Raw genomic sequence first — 21,262 nt, forward strand, 5'->3', positions numbered from 1 at the left:
CTATCAAACCTTCTTTGTTTAGATTGTCAGTCTTTGATACTCATGGACTGTTTTGCACATTTTGTGGTTTATCCAGATTCTTTGCCTTTTTTTTTTTTTTCTTTTTCCATCCTGTTTTGGAACTAAGAGACGTTTCATCAAAGACAGGGCAGGCAAAGTAAAAACCCACCAAATCCTTTCTGATGGATACAGTAGGGGGTATATACCCAGATAGGAGCCATGCTATGCATGGATGGAAGGGATTTAATTTATTGGCTAAAGTAATGTTTCTGTATTATCTGTGGGTTTTAGTTATACTGACAACCTAAATTCCTTATTCTTGCTTACTCTCCCTTTCTTACTATTTGGGGATACTTAGTATTTTAGTTTACATTTTCTTCAGTTTTTTTAAAAGACGTTTGCTTATGAAAAAAAAAAAGAGAGAGAGAAAGAGAGAGAGACTAGTATAATGAACTCCGTGTACCCATGACCCAATTTCAGCAGTATTCCACTAATTGCCAGTCTTGTTTCATCCATGCCACATACTCCTGCAAATCCCTCATGGCTGCCTTTCCACTGGTACAGAAGGAGTCTGTGAGGCATAAGTTATCAGCACCACATTATCAACCTGTATTTTCCAATTCAATTCTTGAAAAGACCTAAACTGTTCTCCTTTGAAAGTGTTGCCTATTGGGGAAGAAGGTCCCATCTTCTCTTAATTGGAGGATACTCATTTTGTAACCCAGATGGAACTTGTTGAATTTCCAGGTCAAGGACAAAGAGAAATAGGAAAATCAGATAATTTAAGTACTAAGAGTAACTTTGAGATATTTGTGCTTAAAAGACATGATCACTTTTTTTTTTTAAGTCTGTATGTCTTAATCCCTTTTATGTATTTCACCTTTACCCACACCCCAGCCTTCCCACTGCAAGCCCCAGTGTAGTGTGTTCTCTGTGTTGATGATTCTGTTTCTGGTGTTTTTTGTTTGCATATTGTTTTGTTTTCTAGGTTCCACACATAAGTGAAATTATATGGCATTTGTCCTTTTTCTTACTTATTTTACTTAGCACAATACCCTCTAGGCCCATCTGTGTTGTCACACATGGCAAGATCTGATTCTTTTTTTATGGCTGAGTAATACTCCATTAGGGATATCTTCTTTATCCATTCATATATAAATGGACACTTGGGCTGCTTCCATAATTTGGCTATTGAAAATAATACTGCAGAAAACACAGGGGTGCATAAATCTTTTCAAATTAGTGTTTTTGTATTCTTTGGATAAATACCCAGTAATGGAATTACTGGATCATATGGTAGTTGTAATTTTGTAAAGATTTTATTTATTTATTTGAGAGAGAGAGAGGGAGCATAAGCAGGGAGCACTGCAGAGGGAGAGGGAGAAGCAGGCTCCCCACAGAGCAAGGAGCCGGATGCAAGGCTCTATCCCAGAACCCTGAGATCACGACCTGATGCTTAACCAACTGAGCCACCTGGTGTCTCTGTATTTCCACCCGAACCCCCTGGAACCTACATATCATTTTCCACAGTGGTTGCACCAGCTTGTATTTCTACAAACAGTGCACAAAGTTTTTTTTTTCTCCACATCATCACCAATACTTGTTTCTTTTTTGGTTTTAGCCATTCTGACAGGTGTAAGATATTATCTCATTATGATTGTGATTTGCATTTTCCTGTTGCTGAGTGTTGTTGAGCATCATTTCGTGTGTCTGTTGGCTATCTATATGTCTTCTTTGGAGAAATATCTGTTTATGTCTTCTGTCCCTTTTTAAATTGGGTTATTTGTTTTTTGGTGTTGAGTTTTATAAGTTCTTTATATATCTTGGATACTACCTTTCATCAGATATTTTATTTGCAATATCTTCTCCCATTCATTAGATTGTCTTTTAGATTTGTTGATTGTTTCCTTTGCTGTGCAGAAGCTTTTAATTTTGACATAGTCCCAATAGTTTATTTTTGCTTGTGTTTCCCTTGCTTCAGGAGATATTTCTAGAAAAATGTTGCTATCACTGATGTTGGAGAAATTACTGCCTGTCCTCTCTTCTAGGACCTTAATCCATTTTGAGATTATTTTTGTGTATGGTATAAGAGAGTGGTCCAGTTTCATTTTTTTGCATGTAGTTGTCCAGTTTCCCCAATATGATTTGTTTAAGAGTGTATTTCCCATTGCATATTCTTTCTTACTTTATCAAAGATTAATTGATCATTTAAGTATGGGTTTATTCTTGTGATCTCTATTTTGTTCCATTGATCTATATTTCTTGTTTCATACCAGTACCATACTGTTTGATTACTACATCTCTGTATATCTTGAAATCTAGGATTATGATACCTCCAGTTTCGGTCTTCATTTTCAGGATTGCTTTTGCTATTCAGGGCCTCTTGTGATTCAATACAAATGTTAGGATTATTTGTTTTAGTTCTGCAAAAACTGCTCTTGGTATTTTGATAGAGATTTCATTAAATTTATAGGTTGTTTTGGATAGTATGGACATATTAACAATATTTGTTTTCCCATTCCATGAGCATGGAATATCTTTCCATTTGTTTGTGTCATCTTCAATTTCCTTCATCATTTTTTAAAAATATTTTATTTATTTATTTGAAAGAGAGAGAGAGCACAAACATGAGTGGAGTGGGGAGGGGAGGGTCACAGAGAGAGGGAGAAGCAGAATCTCTGCTGAGTAGGGAGCCTGGCAGAGGGCTTGATCCCAGGACCCCGGGATCATGACCTGAGCCAAAGTCAGACACTTAACCAACTGAGCCATCCAGGCACCCCTTCTTCATCAATGTTTTATAGCTTTTCGAGTACAGGTCTTTTACCTTCTTGGTTAATTTTATTTGTATGTATTTTATTCTTTTTGGCACAATTGTAAATGGGATTATTTTCTTAATTTCTCTTTCTTCTACTTATTAGTGTATAGAAATTCAACAAATTTCTATGTATTGATTTTGTGTTCTGTAACTTCAGTGTATTCATGTGTCAGTTTTAGTAGTTTTTTTTTGGTTGAGTCTTTAGGACTTTCTGTATATGGTATGATATCATCTGCAAACAGTGAAAATTTTATGTTTTCCTTACAAATTTGGATACCTTACCTTTCTTTCCTCGCCCCCGCCCTGGTCTGGTTGCTATGGCTAGGATTTCCAGTGCTATGCTGAATGAAAGTAGTGACAGTGGACATTGTCTTATTCCTTAACTTAGAGGAAAAGCTCTGTGGTTTTTTTTTTCCCCCTCTAAGTATGATGTTAGCTGTAGGTTTGTCATATATGAACCTTTATTATGCTGAGATATGTTCCACCTAATCCTACTTTGTTTAGTGTTTTTTATTATGAATATGATATACTTTGTTAAATGTTTCTTCTGTGTCCACTGAAATGATCGTATGGATTTAATTCTTTTTCTTGTGGATGAGATGTATCATGTTGCTAGATGTGACTATTGAACCACTTTTGCATCCCAGGAATAAATCCCACTTGATCGTGGTGGATTTTTTTTTTTTAACTGTATTGTTGGACTTGGTTTGATAATCTTTTGTTGAGGATTTTTGCATCTGTGTTTCATCAGAGATACTGCCCTGTAGTTCTCTTTTGTTCATGGTGTCCTTATGTGGTTTTGGTGTCAGGCTAACAGTGACCTCATAGAATGAATTTGGAAACTTCCCTTCCTCTTCTATTTTTGGGACTAATTTGAGAAGAATAGGTATTAATTCTTCTTTAAATGTTTGGTAGAATTCACCTGTGCAACTGTCTGGTCTGGACTTCTGTTTTTGGGAGTTTTCAGATTACTGATTTAATTTCACTGCTGGTAATACATTTGTTCAAATATTCTCTTTCTTCCTGATTCAGTTTTGGGAAGTTATATGGTTCTAAGAATTTATCCTGTTCTTCTAGGTTGTTCAATTTGTCAGCGTATAATTTTTCATAATACTCTCTTATAATCCTTTGTATTTCTATATTGTTGGTTGTGACTTTTCCTCTTTCATTTTTAGATTTGAGTCCTCTCTCTCTCTCTCACTCTCTTTTTCTTTTTGATGAATCTGTCTAAAGGTTTGATCATTACAAAGAACCAGCTCCTGGTTTCACTGGTCTGTTCTATTTTGGGTTGTTGTTGTTTGTCTTGTTTTGTTTTTAGTCCCTATTGCTCTAGGCAGTGTTATTTCCTTCTTTCTACTGGTTATTGTTTTTTTTAAGTCATCCTTTTCTTGCTCCTTTAGGTATAAACCTAGGTGGCTTATTTGAGATTTTCCTTGCTTCTTGGGGTAGGTCTGTATTGCTATAAATGTCCCTCTTAGAACAGCTTTGGCTGTATCCCAAAGAATTTAGACCATTGTGTTATAATTTTCATTTATCTCCAAGTATTTCTTGATTGCCTCTTGGATGTCTTAGGTGACCCATTCATTGTTTAGCATCATGTTATTTATCCTCCATGTATTTTTGTTCTTTTCAGATATTTTTTCTTGTGATTAATTTTTGATTTTATAGCATTGGGATCAGAAAAGATGCATGGCATGACTTCAGTCTTTTTGAATTTGTTGAGACATTTCTGTGGCCTAATGTGTAATCTGTTATAGAGGATGTCCCATATGCACTAGAAAAAAATGTGTACTCTGCTGTTTTATGATGGAATGTTCTGAATGTATCTGTTAGATCCATCTGGTCCAATGTGTCATTCAAAGCCACTGTTTCCTTGTTGATTTTATGTTTGGATGATCTATCCATTGATGTTAGTGTGGGGCTTACTATTTTATATTACTACAAAGTCCCCTACTATTTTGTATTACTATTGATTACTTCCTTTATGTTTTGTTATTAGGTGTTTTATGTATTTAGGTGCTTCCCTCTCGGGTGCATAAATATTTACAATTGTTATAACTTCTTGTTGAATTGCTTTTTTTATGATTATATAGCGTACTTCTTTGTCTCTTGTCATGTACAGTCTTTTTTTTTTTTAAGATTTTATTTATTTATTTGATGGACAGAGACCACAAGTAGACAGAGAGAGATGAGGAAGCAGGCTCCCTGCTGAGCAGAGAGCCTGATGCAGGGCTCGATCCCAGGACCCTGGGATCATGACCTGAGCCAAAGGCAGAGGCTTTAACCCACTGAGCCGCCCAGGCGCCCCTACAGTCTTTTTTGAAGGTCTATTTTGTTTGATATAAATATTACTATCCTGGGGCACCTGGGTGCCTCAGTGGGTTAAGCCTCTGCCTTTGGCTCAGGTCATGATCCAGGGTCCTGGGATTGAGCCCCTCTTCGGGCTCTCTGCTCATCAGGGAACCTAATTCCCCCCTCTCTCTGCCTGCCTCTCGGCCTACTTGCGATTTCTCTCTCTCTGTCAAATAAATAAAATCTTTTAAAAAAAAGTATTATTACCCTGGCTTTCTTTCTTTCCTCTATTTTCATGATAAATTTTTTTCCATCCCTTTACTTTCCATCTGCATGTGTCTTTAAGTCTGAAATGAGTCTCTTGTAGGCTGCATATTGATGGGTCTTCCTTTTTTATCCATTCTGTCACTGGATGTCTTTTGATGAGAGTGTTTAGTGCACTTACATTCAAAGTAATAATTGATAGGCATGTACTTACTGCCATTTTATTACTTGTTTTATGATTGTGCTTATAGTTCCTCTCTATTCCTATCTTCTCTTGCTCTCTTTTCTCATGGTTTGTTGACTCTTTAGTGATATACTTGGATTCCTTTCTCTTTGTTTTTTCGTTAACTCTCACTGGTTTTTAATTTGCGGTTACCCACACATGTATATATAACATGCATACAGGAAGTCTATATTAATTTGATGGTCACTTAAGTTTGAATGTATTTTTTTACTGCCCCCTCTACATCTGAGGTATGTATATGGTGTCATACTTTACATCTTTTTATTCTGTGAATACCTCAACTGATTATTTTAAAAGATTTATTTATTTGCTTTAAAGAGAGAAACAGAGAGAATGAGCAGGGGGGCAGACAGAGAGAGAATGTGAAGCAGACTCCACATCAAGTGGGGACCTGAGCATGGCTGGAGCTTGATCTCAGGATCCTAAGATCAGACCTGAGCCAAAACCAAGAGTCAGACACTTAACCAACTGTGCTACCCAGGTGCCCCACTTTGACTGACTTTTATTAAAGATTATTTACTTATTTGAGAGAGAGTGCATTCACGTGAGGGGGAGGGGCAGTGGAAAAGGGAGACAAGTAGATTCCTTGCTGATTGGGGAGCCTGATGTGGGACTTGATTCCAGGACCCTGAGATCATGATCTGAGTTGAAATCAAAGGTCAGAGGCTTAATGGATAAGCCACCCAGGCACCCCCTCCCCCAACTCATTTTTATAGTTGTACTTAATTTTACTACTTTGGTGTTTCTGCTTTTCTTATTCCTACTTATGCTCTTTCTTTCCCCCCACACCGCAAAGTCCTCTTTAACATTTCTGGAGGGCTGGTTTAGTAGTTGTGAGTTCCCTTAACTTTTGTTTATCTGGGAAACTCTTTATCTCTCCTTCTGTTCTGAATGATAGATTTGCTGGATAGAATATTCTTGCCTTTAGGGTTTTTTTCCTCATCAGCACTCTGAATATATCATGCCACTCCCTTCTGACCTGTAAAGTTTGTCCTGAAAAATCAGGGATAGACCATTGGGTTTTCCTTGTATGTAACTGTTTTCTTCTCTCTTGCTGCTTTTAAAATTCCCTGCTTATCACTACTTTTTGCCATTTTAATTATTATGTGTATTGGTATGTACTTCCTTGGGTTGAATTTGTTGGGGGTTCTCTGTGGCTCTTAGATCTGAATTTCTGTTTCTACCCCCAGATTTGGGAAGTTTTCAGCTATTATTTCTTCAAATAAATTCTCTGCTCCTTTTTCTACCTTTTCTCCTAGGATCCCTAAAATTTAAATGTTATTATGCTTTATAATGTCTTAGTTCCCTAAGTCTATTTTCATTTTTTTATTATTATTTTCCTTTCCTGTTCAGCTTGATTGCTTTCCATTACTCAGTCCTTTAGGTCACTGATCTGTTCTTCTGCTTCCTCTAGTGTATTTATTCCACCTAGTATACATTTAATTTTGTTATCAAGTCCTATATCTCTGATGTGTTCTTTTTAGTGTTTTCTATCTCTTTGTCAAGGGTCTTTTTTTCCTCTAGTGGAGTGAGTGTCTTTATCACCATTACTTTAAATTCTCTCAGGAATATTACTTATCTCTGTTTTGTTTATGTCTTTTGCTCTGATTTTGTCCTGTTCTTTGTTTTGTACATTTTCTTCTGTCTCCTCATATTGTGTAACTCTGTGTGTCTGTTTCTATGTCTTAGGAAAGTCAGCTACATCTGTTGTTGTTTAAAGTAATGGCCTTATGAAGAACAGGTCCTGTAGTGCTCTACAGTGCAATGTCCCTCTTCACCAGAACCTGGCACTTTAGGGGTATCTTGAATGTGTGTAGTGTGTGCTCTGCTGTTGTGGTTCAGCTGAATTTGCCTTTTGTCCAGTCATCTGCAATGGCTCTCTTTGCCTGTTGTGGTCAGGGTTTGGTTCTTGCATTGTTAGTGAGCCAGTGTGGGGTCACCTTGAATTATGTTGAGTCAGACCAGGTATTTGCTAGAGATGTAGTATTACTGAACTGTAGGAGACTTTGGGGATGTGGTGCGTGGTGCCAGCAAGGTGTGTGTTGGTAGGAGGAGACTTGCAGTTGCCTCCAGTGAGCAGGCTGAGATGGAGGAGGTGGACCCACAGAAGCATTTGGGGCAGGTCAAGGGGTGTTGGCAAGGTTTGTGTGGTTCCGCTGTTGGAGGGAATCTGGAGCTGAGGCCTGGCTGGTGGGTGTGTCCACAGGACAACATGGATGGGTGCTTTTAGCAAGTTAGATGGAGAGTGTTGGCACTGTGCTGGTCCCAGCTGGTGTCCCTGTATCTAGACTAGGGTGAGGGAGGGAAATGGTGCCCACCAGCTATTTTCCTCCTGGAAAAGTCTCCCAATAATCCTTGTCCCTCCAGCATACACTCTGAGATTAACAAACAAATTGCCTCCTGTATGCACCAGGTGTTTTCCAAACTGCTGCTGCTTTGCTGTATCTATGTGGGACTGTTTACTGTGCTCTCTTTAAAGGTGGGGAATTAGTTTCCTCTCACCCTTCCAGCCCACAAGCCTGCTGATTTTTTTAAAGTTCCAGGCTTTAAATCCTTCTGGTTATAAGACCTTGTGAATTTTGTCCCCTCTGCTTTTCAGTACCAAATGTTATGGGATTCATCTTCCCTGTGTAGGCTTCCTGTCGTGAGAGTCTTTTCCTTCTCCTCTGTGGGCTGAGCAGTCCCTCCCTTCCATTGAGAGTCCCATAGATCCATTTAGCTCTTGACTGCATCTCTGTCCTTCCTACCCTCTTTGATGTAGCCTCTCATCTACATTTAGCTGTGGAGAGTCTGTTCTGTCACTTTTGGATCATATTTGTGTTTTTTACACTGAGGTGGTTGTTATCTAGTTGTATCTGCAAGACAAGCTGAGCTTAGGTTCCTCCTACTCTGCCATCTTCTTCAGAAGTCCTGATCATACAGTTTTTATTTTTTGTTCTGTTAATGTGATGTTTCATGTTGATTGATTTGTGGATTTTGAACTGTCCTTACACCCTAGGAATAAATCCCACTTGATTATGATGAATGATCCCAATGTATTCTTAGATTTTAATTTGCTCATTTTTTATTGAGAAATTTTACATCCATGTTCATCAGGGATATTGGCCTGTAGTTTTATTTTTTTGTACCATTTTCATCTGATTTTGGGGGATGTTGGCCTCTCAGAATGAATTTGGAAGCTTCACTTCCTCTTCTATTTTTTTTTTAATAGTTTGAAAAGAATAGATTAACTCTTCCTTAAATGTTTGGTAGAATTCACCTGTGAAGCTGTCTGGTCCTAGATTTTTATTTGTTGGGAGTTTTTGATGACAAATTCACTTTCTTTACTAGTAACTTGTCTGTTTGGATTTTCTATTTCTTCCTGGATTCAGTTTTGGAAGATTATATGTTTTCAAGAATTTATCTGTTTTTTCTAGGCTGTTCAATTTGTGGACATAAATTTTTTCATAGATGGGAGCGCCTGGGTGGCTCAGTTGGTTAAGCTTCCAGCTCTTGGTTTTGGCTCAGGTCATGATCTCAGGATTTTGAGATTGAGCTCTGTGTTAGGCTCCACACTCAGTAGAGAGTCTGTTTGGGATTCTTTCCCTCTTACTTTCCCTAAACCCTGCCACACCCACTGCTCACACTCTCTTGTTCTCAAATATATACAATCTTAAAATTTTTCATAGTTGTTTTTTGCAATTCTTTGTATTTTGGTGATGTTTGGTGTTACTTCTCCATCTTTATTTCTAATTTTATTTATTTGAGTCCTCTTCTATTCTTGATGAGTTGTCAATCTAAAGGTTTATCAGTTTTGTTTATTTTTTAGAACCATCTCTTGGTTCCACTGATCTTTTCGTTTTTTTGTTGTTGTTGTTGTTGTTTTTTATTCACTGTTTCAGTTACTTTCTTTCTGAGCTTTATTGTCTTCTTCTTTCTACTGACCTTGGGCTTTGTTTGTTCTTATATTTATAGTTCGTTTAGGTGTAAGGTTAGGTTGTTTGAAATTTTTTTGTTACTTGAGGTATGCCTGTATCACTGTGAACTTCCCTCTTAGATCTGCTTTTGCTGTGTCCCAAAGATTTTCAACCATTGTGTTTTCATTTTCATTAGTCTCTGTGTGTTATTTCATTTTCTCTTTTATTTCTTCATTGGCCCATTTTTTGTTCATTTAATAACACGTTGATTTTTCCATTTTTTTCTTCTTCTAATTGATTTCTAGTTTTGTATCTTAATGGTCAGAAAAGGTGCTTGATATGGTTTTAATCTTTTTAAATTTATCAAGACTTGTTTTGTTGCCTAACAAAACAAGACATTCTCCCTCTTGGAGAATGTTCCATGTGCACGTGAGAAGAATTTATATTCTGCTGTTTTGAGTTGGAATGTTTTGTATATATCTGTTAAGTCCATCTGGTCTAATGTGTCATTGGAAGACATAGTTACCTTATTGATTTTCTGCCTGGATGATTTATCCATTGATATAAGTGGGAGAAGCAATCACCTTTAAGTAAATCTTGAAGACTTCTCAGCTTTCTTCAATAATCTTCTCTAGTTGTTTAACATCTGGTCTAACAAAATTCTCCCTTGCATTTAAATTAAATTCATTTGTATTCTGTCCATTTTTCCTTCTGCTGTCCTCAATAACCAAGGAGACAGCTATAGTCTTGGCTTCTTGGGATAATGCCTCAATTATTGGCAATTCATTGATTTTCATTGAAGAAATGTAGCTCATGTTAGGATTTAAGTGCTCCATAATTAATGAATGAAGTTAAGAATTGGATTAAGGAAGAGGATAAATGAGATGGCTCCAATAAATTGCTGGTCTTATATACCAAATAAACATTAGATATAAGTGTGAGTATTAGTATATGTAGCTATATTTAGATAAAAACTTCATTTATCTTTAAGTATATATTTCAATATTACAGAAAATACAAAGAAAATAACCACCAGGACTGTGTCTTGTAGGCTTTGCTGAAGAAATTTCAAACTTGGGTATAAATAAGCCTTGGCTAATAGAAGGAATAGGTCTGTGCTTGACTTGGACAACAAAACAATGATGGATTAATGAAATCAATGTAATTCATATTTTCTTCCACCTTACATTCCTTCCATTGATTCATTTAGTTTTCATATGTTGTTAATGCATTCCTAAATTTAATATGACTTTCTCACACATATTTTAATAAATATTTCCTATTTTCTTGGTTATAAAACTAGCTCTTAAAAAATGCTGCAGTTTCCTTACATATTCTTAAAGATATAACTACTTTACCTCTTCTTTGGTGAGACCTTAGAAAACCACAGAAGCTTATCCTAGACTGGCTAGATCTATCATCCTAGTATCAAGCTGATTTCTCTTTCAATATGGGTCTGTATGTTTCCTTTTCTGTGTTATTAAATGTATCAACTTATTATAGATCTTATTGCTCTATCACTTTGTTTTTCCCCCACTGTGAAAGGAAATACATTTTCTTTGTTCTTCCTCTGCACTAATGTATGCTGCCTGTGTTAACCATACTTAATGAAAACAATCACAATTTTCTCAGGTTTGTTTCTCCCTACTGTGTACTTGAGATGAAAAATTCACTTCCCTGTGTACAGTACAATAACTTTAATTGGAAAGAAAAGGAAATCACCAGTGACATTTCTAATACCTTCTGTCGTCTGCCTCTTTCCTCAGGACCAGCTTATAATAAATCAATTGTGAATCTAACCATGGATAGGGAGGGGTACTAGGTTTGCTAATGGCCCCCTTAAAAAAACAAGGCAGTTATATGTCACCCTATCACTGATTTAGAAGCATTACCCAGCTTTGTTTTTGCAAATAAAAATATTTGAGGCTATTCCTTATCCTTTACCAAATAATCAAGTATTTCCAATTTAATTGATGGGGGATTGGGTAGTTTGCAAGCATACTTCTGGTAGTTTGAAAGCTTTGCCTGAGGTGAAGGAAGTAAGGATTTTAGAATGTGGATTTTAGGATCTTATTTCTGTTCCATAAAACACAAAATGAATGTTTCTTTAGAGGTTCAATATTTCTAGCATGTTCACTGCCTCTGCATACTCCCTCCCTTTTCTCTGTCCATTTTGGGGTCAGGACACCTTGAAACCTGTCCATGGTTTTTAAAATGAGACAAGCAGAGATGAATTCAGAAGATAGGCTGTATGGATATGCCCATTAGCATTTAATTTAAGATGTTAGAGATAGTCAGATTTTACAGGATCCTGTAACATTTGACACTGTGACCCAATTCACAAATGCTCCACATCATTTCTACTTGAAATTCACAATACTGAAGCAAAAGAAGCATTAAATATCCTGCAGTTGTGCTTTAAAAGTTATGCTCTCCATTGTGAGATATTGTTTGTGAACTACTAAAAAAAATCTATCTCTTTTTGTGAGTGAAAATTAATCCTGAACTCATCTTGCAGAACAACTTACCTTTTCATTTTCATCAAATGTTGCCAAGATAATGGGAATCTGAACCAAAAAATTAGTGCTTTTAAAAGTATAGAAATAAGACAAATGGTACTACATTTATTCAAAAGCAGTATTTAGTGTTTTCTTGATTCTCTTGGTGAATGCTACTTCCTTACTAAGTCTTGTGCTGGTTCATAGATTAACGATTAATTCAGCAAATACACTTCCTACCCTCTAGGAGCTGACAATCAAAGAACTTTTCAGATATTTCATTAATGAAAGAACATTTGTTAAAGCTTCTTTAACTCCCTAGAAGATACGTTTATTTTCATCTTGGTTAAATTTATATGAAGCTCGCATTGCCCCATTTTAAATGATTTTAATTTATTCAAACCTACTAGAGGGACTTTGGCTTTTCCAATATTCATTAAAATTAGAACAATGCAAAATTTCATAAACATTTTGTAAATGCCGTAGTTTTAGCTTTTCTCTATCTTGGTGAATATTATTTTACTTACATCTAAAAAATTACATACAAAACATTGATAAATAACAGAGGGTTCAGTGAAGGCTGGCTTGTGGTACCCTGAGGTCACAGAGCATGTGAAACTTGATCCACTTCTCACCACCTGGGAGGTGCTGAGCAAGTTTCCTAACCTTCCTTAGTCCTCTTCCAGGCTAGTGTGGAGTGACAAAGAAGAGTAAGACACATATCCTGGACTGGGACTCACAGTGTAGTAGAGGGAACAGACTCTTCAACAGATGATTACAGTATCCAGTGTAATACATGTGATGGTCAAAGTCTTCCCCAGAGACCATAGTGCAAAGCAAGGAGTACTTCATGTGGGTTTCACAGAGGTTCATAGCACATCTTAATTTGGTCTTAGGTCCACTGGCTGCTTCCCATGTCCTCATTAACCCCTCCTTGTCCTCATGAGTGGGCTTCATGGTCTAGTCATTTCCATAATTCTCCTGCCCTCTAGGAAGCACTCACTCTTGGACAAACCCCATGGTCTATTTTGTTTGTGCCTGTTCCTGGGCAGCTGAACCCTGTGGGAAGAGGCCAGTTGACAGGAGGGCTTGATGTGAGATCTACTCAGCTCCCCAAGCCCTGTCTGCTTTATAGGAACATCCTTCCACCCCGCCCCTTCGCTCCCACCTCAGCTGTATCCGTCCTTCTCAGCCACCCCTCACTGGGTAGAACTTCCTCAAAACCCATGGCCCTCAGACTCAGAGACAAGACCTTTTCTTCTTTTCTTTCTTTCTTTTTTTTTTTCAGAGCAAATAACAGCAAGGAGGGTCTTGCAGCAAGTCAGCTGAGAGGAGATGAGGCAGCGAAGAGCGGGAGGAGTCAGATGGTCAAGAGGTGGGCTGGAAAGGGGCCAGCGCAGAAGGTTGGGAGGAACTATTAGCAAGTAGGGTGAAGAGGAGGGTTCTGGTGAAGGAGCATGAGAATGTGGGATGGTCAAGGTTAGAGGAGGAGTGTTAAAGGAAATTAAAAGTGAAAAGGAAAGGGCTTGCTGAGAGGTGTCCAGTACTGCTGGGACCTTAAGGTCCAGAATATTTATTTTCTCTGCAACTTTCGATCAGGAACCCATTGGTAACTTCAGTGAAAGTAGCTATAGGGGAGTAGAAGAAAGTAAAAGCAAGAATGCAGTGGTTTAGGGTGTGAAAGAAAAGTGAGGAAGTCGAAAGTGCATGTATAGACCAGAAATACCAAGATACCATCTAAACTTATCTTCCTGAATCCGAGCTTCCCAGACAGCTTTCTGATTATTATGCTTTGCCTCTTGGGAAGGGATGTGCTGTTTCTAGGAACACACATATTTCAACCCATCTCACAACCATATTTTTTCATTGTAAATTAACAAATAGCATTTGGGGTTTAGAAAGAAAAAAAGGAGAGTAGGAAGGAAAGAAAAAGGTGGAAGTTTGGCTGAGAGAAGAGAGAGTAGCTAAAGGAGGAAAGCCAGCCCACTGTTAAAAGAGGGAACTTTTTAAAAGAATGCAAGTTCATTAAGCAAATTGGTAGATAAGGGAAAGAAGAGAACAAAACTGAAGGTGAAGGGTTTGGGGCATTCTTCGGTTAGTAAAAGCTGAAAGCATCCTCCTAGGTACCAGGAATGGAGCGAAGTCCATGGGATACCATAATGACAATAGGCATAGGGGTTCAAACAGGCAGGAGGTATTTGGAGAGGAGTTTAGTCTTGGACAGGAGAAGGGGGATCCATCAAGTGCTAAGCCTGGAGGGCAGGAGACAATGCTAGATGTGGACTTAGGTAAGCTCCCAGATGAGGGTCAGGGACCTGACGAGGTTCCTTATCCATGGAATCAAGTGAGAGACAAAGTCGTCTGTTGAGGTTGTGCTATGTCGGGACTAGGCAGACAGTCTGAGGGAGGTAGCCCGGGGGAAGAAAGAAGCCTCTGAGAGAAAGCAGAGGGAACCGACACGTTTTTTAAAAATTAAGTGTCGGAGCTCATACTAAGGTTGGAAACGGCAAAACTCTGGTGGCCCAGTTTGTACCCCATAAGAACAAAATCTTCATTATTGCTTTACATTCTCACAACCAGCTGTCTTCAGCGGTTACTTTTTGCTCCTTTCTTTTTACGTTGGCCCCAGCCTTCACTATTTTCCATCTGGAAAAAGATTAAAACAAAACCAGTACGGTAGTGTCCTGAGATGAAGCCAAACAGAAATGACCCCTTCTATAATGCTTTTAGAAGAGCCAGGTGACTGAAAGAGTGAATAAATAAATAAAAATCAAACAAGAAAGAGCTAAATGGTGTGAAGAAAGCAATAAGATCACCTATATTTTCCAAAATAATCAACAAAGGTTTCACCCTAAACGGACTTCCCTTTACTCTGAAGAAGCTGCACTTGGTTTACCCTCACATTTCTGCTCACGAGATGAGGTGTAAAGGTGTTAAATGATGTTCATAGATCCCACAGCTGGTATTTGACAGAGTTGGAATTTGATCTCTATGTCTCTGGTTTTTGAAAACCATGCTTTCCCCGCAAAAACGTACAATGCAGTTATCACTCCAACGAATGTCTCAAAAGCAGCTGTTTAACACTGTGAAAAGAGTTCCCAAATGACGTGACTGAAAGTCAACGATATACTTAAGGATGATCGTAGATTATCGTACCTGGAGACTTGTTTAGATCCACGATCACTTGATTTTCTCTAGTTGTTTAACTGACCACTTTTCTCAGGGCACAGATTTGAGCCATGTAACGTTTTCCTTTTTGTGGAGAGAACAGCCTTTGTTTAGGTGATTGTTTGTGTCTGACCAGATGGATCTAAAAAGAGGTAGAATAAGGTGGGAGCTGAATTGCTTTACCTAAGAGTATGGGACATAGGTCATTTTCCTTTGTTCTCAAGAGGAGAGAAGGTTAAAGCTGAATCATGGAAGTGGGCAATCGCTGAAGAATTTGGTTGATGACAGGAGGGAGAGAAAAGACCCAACAAGAACAGAGCAAACCAGGACACTAGAGACAGGTAGAGGTGACCTTGAGAACTTAACCTTGCTTGGAACCTGCAGAAATCTTTGGAGGCAGGATTTCATCTTTCTGTAGAATGAGGAATGGGACAGAGAATTTTTCTGAGATTTTAAAGGGCAGATGCCACTTGCATTGTGGTGGATTTTGTCTTCATTTGTCGTTGCACCTATTTTAAATAACACATGGCCCATTCTTTACATGTTTTGCATCGCAAGTTTGTATCTGTTCACTCTAGGTGACATAAATATAATTTATAAATTTATATTTTCAAGTGCATCATCCTTTATTTGTAGGTATTTTGTAAATTTGAGAATTTCTTTACGGATTTTGAGTCTATTAATTACCCATCCATTTGTGTGGGTATCTCAAGTGTGACAGAAATAATATGGGTAGTAGTTTTAATTTAATGCATGGATTAAGTATGCTCCTATTCAAGATGCTAATTCAGTAGATACATTCTTGGCTTTGATGGTTTATGTAGTGTTATAAACACTAAAAATATGGACAGTCTAATGTGTAAAAATAGATAATAAAAGTTTTTTATTATAAGTTTTATTTATTATAAATATTCCCATGGTGTCCCTTTTTTTAAGGATTAGTCACAAGTTTGGCTTTATTTAAAAAATGACTAATGTGAACTCACACCTAATGCCAGTCATTCTTTTGATAATTATATAATTAGTGTGTAGTTTTCTCGTTTTGAGAATTAAAGCATACTTATGGAGGAGAAGCTTTAAACTATTAAAGGAAAAAGTCTTTGATACCTTATAAACCAGCTGGTCATTCTAGTTATTAGAAAAAAATAAATCTATTTCAGACTACAAAATTCATTTATTAATTCAAAATTCTATACTTCATTATATTTGTTATTTTTTAAAAATATTTCCTACATGCTCATTTATACTTTTTATGGCAATGATAAGAAGTTTCTATAAATAAATTACTACAGCACTATAGTAAACTTCCTCTGTGGGTCACTTGCAATGCTCCGCATTCTGGGTTATATAAAACTTGTGAGAGAGATGTTGTCATCTCCAGTTTGTGTATGAGGAGTTTCAGCTGGCCTGTGTTAAGTGCTCCCTTGAGATGAGAGTCATAAAGGAGCCTGTGTGGGGTGATGCCACAGCCTGTCCTGAAGCTTGCCCCCTAGCCTAGTGTACAGCTGACCACGGCAGGCTTCCAGGAGAGCTGAGAACTTGAGGTAGTTTTCCACAATCCTGAATTGGCTGGCAGAGTTCCAGAGTGTCTTCCCAGAGAGCATGGACATGTTTGGTTCTTTGCATCCTGCTCCGTCCTTGTAAGGGTCCTAGTGCTGTATTACGTACACAGGCTTCCACTAAAGAGTGTAGTATAGGACGGTCCATCAACAGATGTATTTTCTATCCTCAAAAAAAAAAAAAAATTAAAAAAAAATTGCAGAGCCACCAGACTTGACCTACCCTGACCAATGTAGATTGAGAGCTGTTTTCCTAAACACTATTATGTACACCTTGTCAGCCTTGACCAGTCGTTGCTTGTGAGCACAGTGAGTTTGGGAGTCAGTGAACTCCAGTCGTGGAGACAGAAGTCACTTGCTTGGCAGTCACCTGTCATCCTTTCTCCCATACGCAGTCATCCATTTGTCACCACGTTTAGTGAAAAGCTGAACAGGGAAGCTTCAGAAAAATGCTTTGCTCTCGTCTCGATGATAGAACGCATTTCTCATCGCTGGTAGCACGGTGGTAACTTTTCATTCCTTCTGGCAGCTTTTAAAGACTTATTTGACTTTGGGGGAACCTGCAGCATATCTTAAAGTCACAGTTCAAAAGTAGAAGACGGGGGGGAAAAAGTGTAAGACAGGGTTGTTCATTTTCAATTTTGGCTGAAAAGTCTTAACTTCTACCGTGGCACTTCAAAGTTCTGGAAAACTTGGCTTTAAAAAGGGATGCTGATACGAGATGGCATACTTAATGACAAATGTATCTATAGAAAGCTGTTAAGATGCAGATTATCCCCCCCTGGGGTGGGGGAGGGAGATCAAAACTGCCAATCTGTAAAATGTACTCGATCGAGGGAGGCATCGACTCTATCTTCGCAAGCGCTCTGATTGCAGGGGACAGTATAGCAGCATGTGGCATCATAACCCAGAGCAGGCAAATCAGCTTGATGACTTTCAAAGCCAGGAATACTGCTGCAGGCAAGGGTACTCCAGTCTAGGAGAAATTAAAACATATAGAGACTGTTATTAATTCCATATCTATTTTTGTATAGTCAAATCTGTATGCAAATCCTTAGCATCTCATTTCCGCAGATTAATCTAAAAGTGAAGAGTGTTATGTGAAGAGAATGTAATGATAAAGCTTGGCAAATAACACTGCGAAAGAAACCGGGGCCGCCAACTTGGATGCTTTCTTTAAAATTTATTTTTTTGTGCTGAGAACAAAAGGTTTTTATTAATATGATCGTTTGTAAATTATTTCAAAGGGGGAAAGCAATAGAAGCAATTTCAAGGGTTTTCCCTTGCAGTCCTGACTTGGTAGAAGTTACAGTGCTAGGATTTTTAGGCACCTCCTGTGGTTTAACATTCCAGAAGTAATCAACCAAATAACTAACTCGGATTTTTATTTTTTCTTCCACCTAGTAACCTAGTGTCTCATTTCTAAACATTGTCATGGGAGTGAAAATTTGTATGTAAGGGTAAGAAATCTAATTACGGCCTGCAGATTTGGGAGTGGGGGGAGCTAACTATTATGAATGCATCTGTAGAAGAGAGCAAATAATAATTCTGAAGAGCATGAAGATAAATTGTATGCCCTGCCTAGGAGAGAGGATGTAATAGCTATATTTGAATCCATTGGTTGTACATTTAATCTATAATGGGCAGAGTCTGATACGTATAGTGGTGTAAATATTTTCAAATAGGTTATAAACAGATAGTTTACTGCAGTAGATATTAATTCTGTCCCATCTTTCTAAAACAAGGAGAGAAACTGTCGAAGTTTTGAAGCAATGGGTGGGAGATTGACCTTCTGCTCTCTCTCATTTGGAGAAATGATTATAGGCAAGCTGGACATTCATCTGGTGCTTATGGCCCAGATCAAAAGCACTTGGCAATCATTTTCACCCTGAAGACTTGTGTGGTCTCAATAGATTTGATTATTCTTGTGTAGTTATGCTGAGAAAGAATGATTGGACATTCAGTTTTTAATCAGATAAAAGAAAAGGAAGGTTGGGAGGAAAAAGCAAACATAGCTCTGTGTTTATTTGGACATACATTTTGACTCTATGTAGGCATTTCAACCTCAGCTTGCTTAAGTGTATTTTCTTTTCCTTTTATTTTATTTTAAAATGAGACATTCAATAGGAAATGCAGAGAAGACTTTCTTTGAGGGCAGGAAGCTCATTTCTCTCTGTTCTTTGTGGATTTACTCTGCAGATAAAGCTTTCATTGAGCTTAAAAGTAGTTGCAGGCTTCAGAGAGAATTAAAAAAAAAAAAGCCCTCCAGTTAATAAAAGCCATAGTCAATTATATGAAAGAAATAATCTCCTTATTGTGATTGCATGAGAGAGTAATGATTGGCCTGGACAGGTTCCCTTCCCTTTATGTAGCCATTGGTATTGATTGATTATTCGGCTCAGTTAAGGACTGTGCACAAATCCTCTGGATTCTCGTTGACGTGATTCCTGGCCACCGGAGTTGATGGTGGTGACCGATCCAAAGTACTGGAACTGTCAAAGCAAAAATTATATGGGACAAAGTTAAGCAGATAAGGAAGACTTTGTTCAAGGCTATTGCAATAGGGGAGGGAGACCAGAATGCAGTCTGAAATGAATTGTGCTGAAGAAGAGGCAGGAGGGTTTTCAAACACTGAGCTTTTCTCAGTGAGAAAAGTACTGAAGGAGTTTTGGGGTAAAGGTTGATCAGTGTGATGTATTGAGCACATTCAGTTACCCCTGATTTTGTAACTGTTTTTCTCTGTGATTAGACCATGTGTATTTGTTGATTGGCGCCCAGAAAAGTGAGGCTCCTCCCTTTCTTCAGAGAGACTGGGAGACAGAGTGATTATCTTCCATGATGATTCCGTTTCAATGGGATGGTTCCTGGGGCTTTGAGGAAGTTATTCTCAGGTTGTAAAACTGAGTAAAGCTTCTTAAATGATTTCTATCTCAAGGAAGCAGAGAAAGAATTTACAGATTTTCTAAAGTGCAAGAAAAGGGATGTCAGAGGCCAAGAAGACAGAGAGAGGGCTATTAAAGTTTAGTCAAACTGAGAAAAACGTTACAGCTGTTTTGGTCATTATTGTAACAGTACATACTTTTTGAATTCAAACAATTTCAACAGGAAACACCTTTGGTCTGACTCAGTTTTAGATCTTCATTGTAAAATTGGCTGCTTCTTTGTGATACTTACTAAAATGTTACTCATTTTATTTTTATTTTTTAAATTTAATTTTATTTTTTCAGTGTTCCAAGATTGTTCATGCATCACACCCAGTGCTCCATGCAATACGTGCCCCCCTTAACACCCACCTCCAGACGCCCCTCCTCTCCCTCCCCCGCCAAACCCTCAGTTTGTTTCTCAGAGTCCACAGTCTCTCATGTTTCATCTCCCCCTCTGATTTCCCCCAATTCACTTTTCCTTTCCTTCTCCTAATGTCCTCCGTGTTATTCCTTATGCTCCACAAGTAAGTGAAACCATATGATAATTGACTCTCTCTGCTTGGCTTATTTCACTCAGCATAATCTCTTCCAGTCCCATCCATGTTGATACAAAAGTTGAGTATTCATCCTTTCTGATGGAGGCACAGTACTCCATTGTACATATGGACCAATAAACGTTAACTCATTTTAAACGAGCATTAGATACTATTTCTTAAGAGATTTTGGGGGGAGGTAGTAGGTTTGCTCTCGTATTCTTGTTTATTTTATTACCTAACATTTACTATCTCCTAGTGTTATTTTCTTATAGAGCTTTTTTTTAATGTGTTTTTTAGTTCTCCCATCTGATGGTAAAAATTAAAGAGTGAAACATCCTCAGTGATTTCTGGGTTTTACAGGGCTCAGTGTACACCACAAACGTGAAACTAAGTATGAGGACAGATAGGAAAACTTTTTTAGAATTGTAATGATATTTTAGTGGTTCTTGATTAAGCAGAAGGTCTTGAGACTTTGGATCTAAGCAATTGTCAGGAGGCTTTGGAAGAGTTGATGACACGGAGTACATGCAGTGCTGTCGGATATGGTCACCCTTTGTCTCATGTGGCTTATCAGGCACTTGAAATGTGGCTAATCTGGATTGAGATGGGCTGTGTCAAACAGACATTGGATTTTGGAGACCATATGAAAAAAAGAATATAAAGTAGCTCCAGAATTTTTCTATTAACTACGCATAGAAATGATAATATTTGTTAAATAAAATCTATATTGAGTTTACTTTCACTGTTTCTTTTTAGTGTTTCATGTGGCTACTGGAAAATTTTAAATCGCATATGTGACTCACATTGGGGGCTCTTGTTATATTCTTTTGGACAGCTCTGGCTCTAGATTTCTTTGGATAAGTCATGTCTTTTCTTAGATGTGGTTTCTCCGAAGAGATATCAAGATATCACTGTGTTGGCGTACAGAAGGTTAGAGCTGTAAAAATTGCCAGTTTAGCTAAGGACAGGAATTTCCCGTATAATTCTGTCGCAGGCATACATTGTGTGGAGATTTGTCTATGTGTGATGTTCATTCCCACTCCCTGCCATTCTTTGCCCCTCATTC

The 21,262-nt window shown here is 37.9% G+C and overlaps 1 protein-coding gene across 7 annotated transcripts in view; it reads left to right on the top strand.

Annotated features, from left to right (window-relative positions):
* Nucleotides 1-21,262, top strand: part of KLHL32 (kelch like family member 32) — a 252,577-nt gene that overhangs the window by 187,041 nt on the left and 44,274 nt on the right. The window lies entirely within an intron of this gene.

This window comes from Mustela nigripes, chromosome 5, assembly GCF_022355385.1.
Source record: "Mustela nigripes isolate SB6536 chromosome 5, MUSNIG.SB6536, whole genome shotgun sequence".
NCBI classification, from domain to species: Eukaryota; Metazoa; Chordata; class Mammalia; order Carnivora; family Mustelidae; genus Mustela; species Mustela nigripes.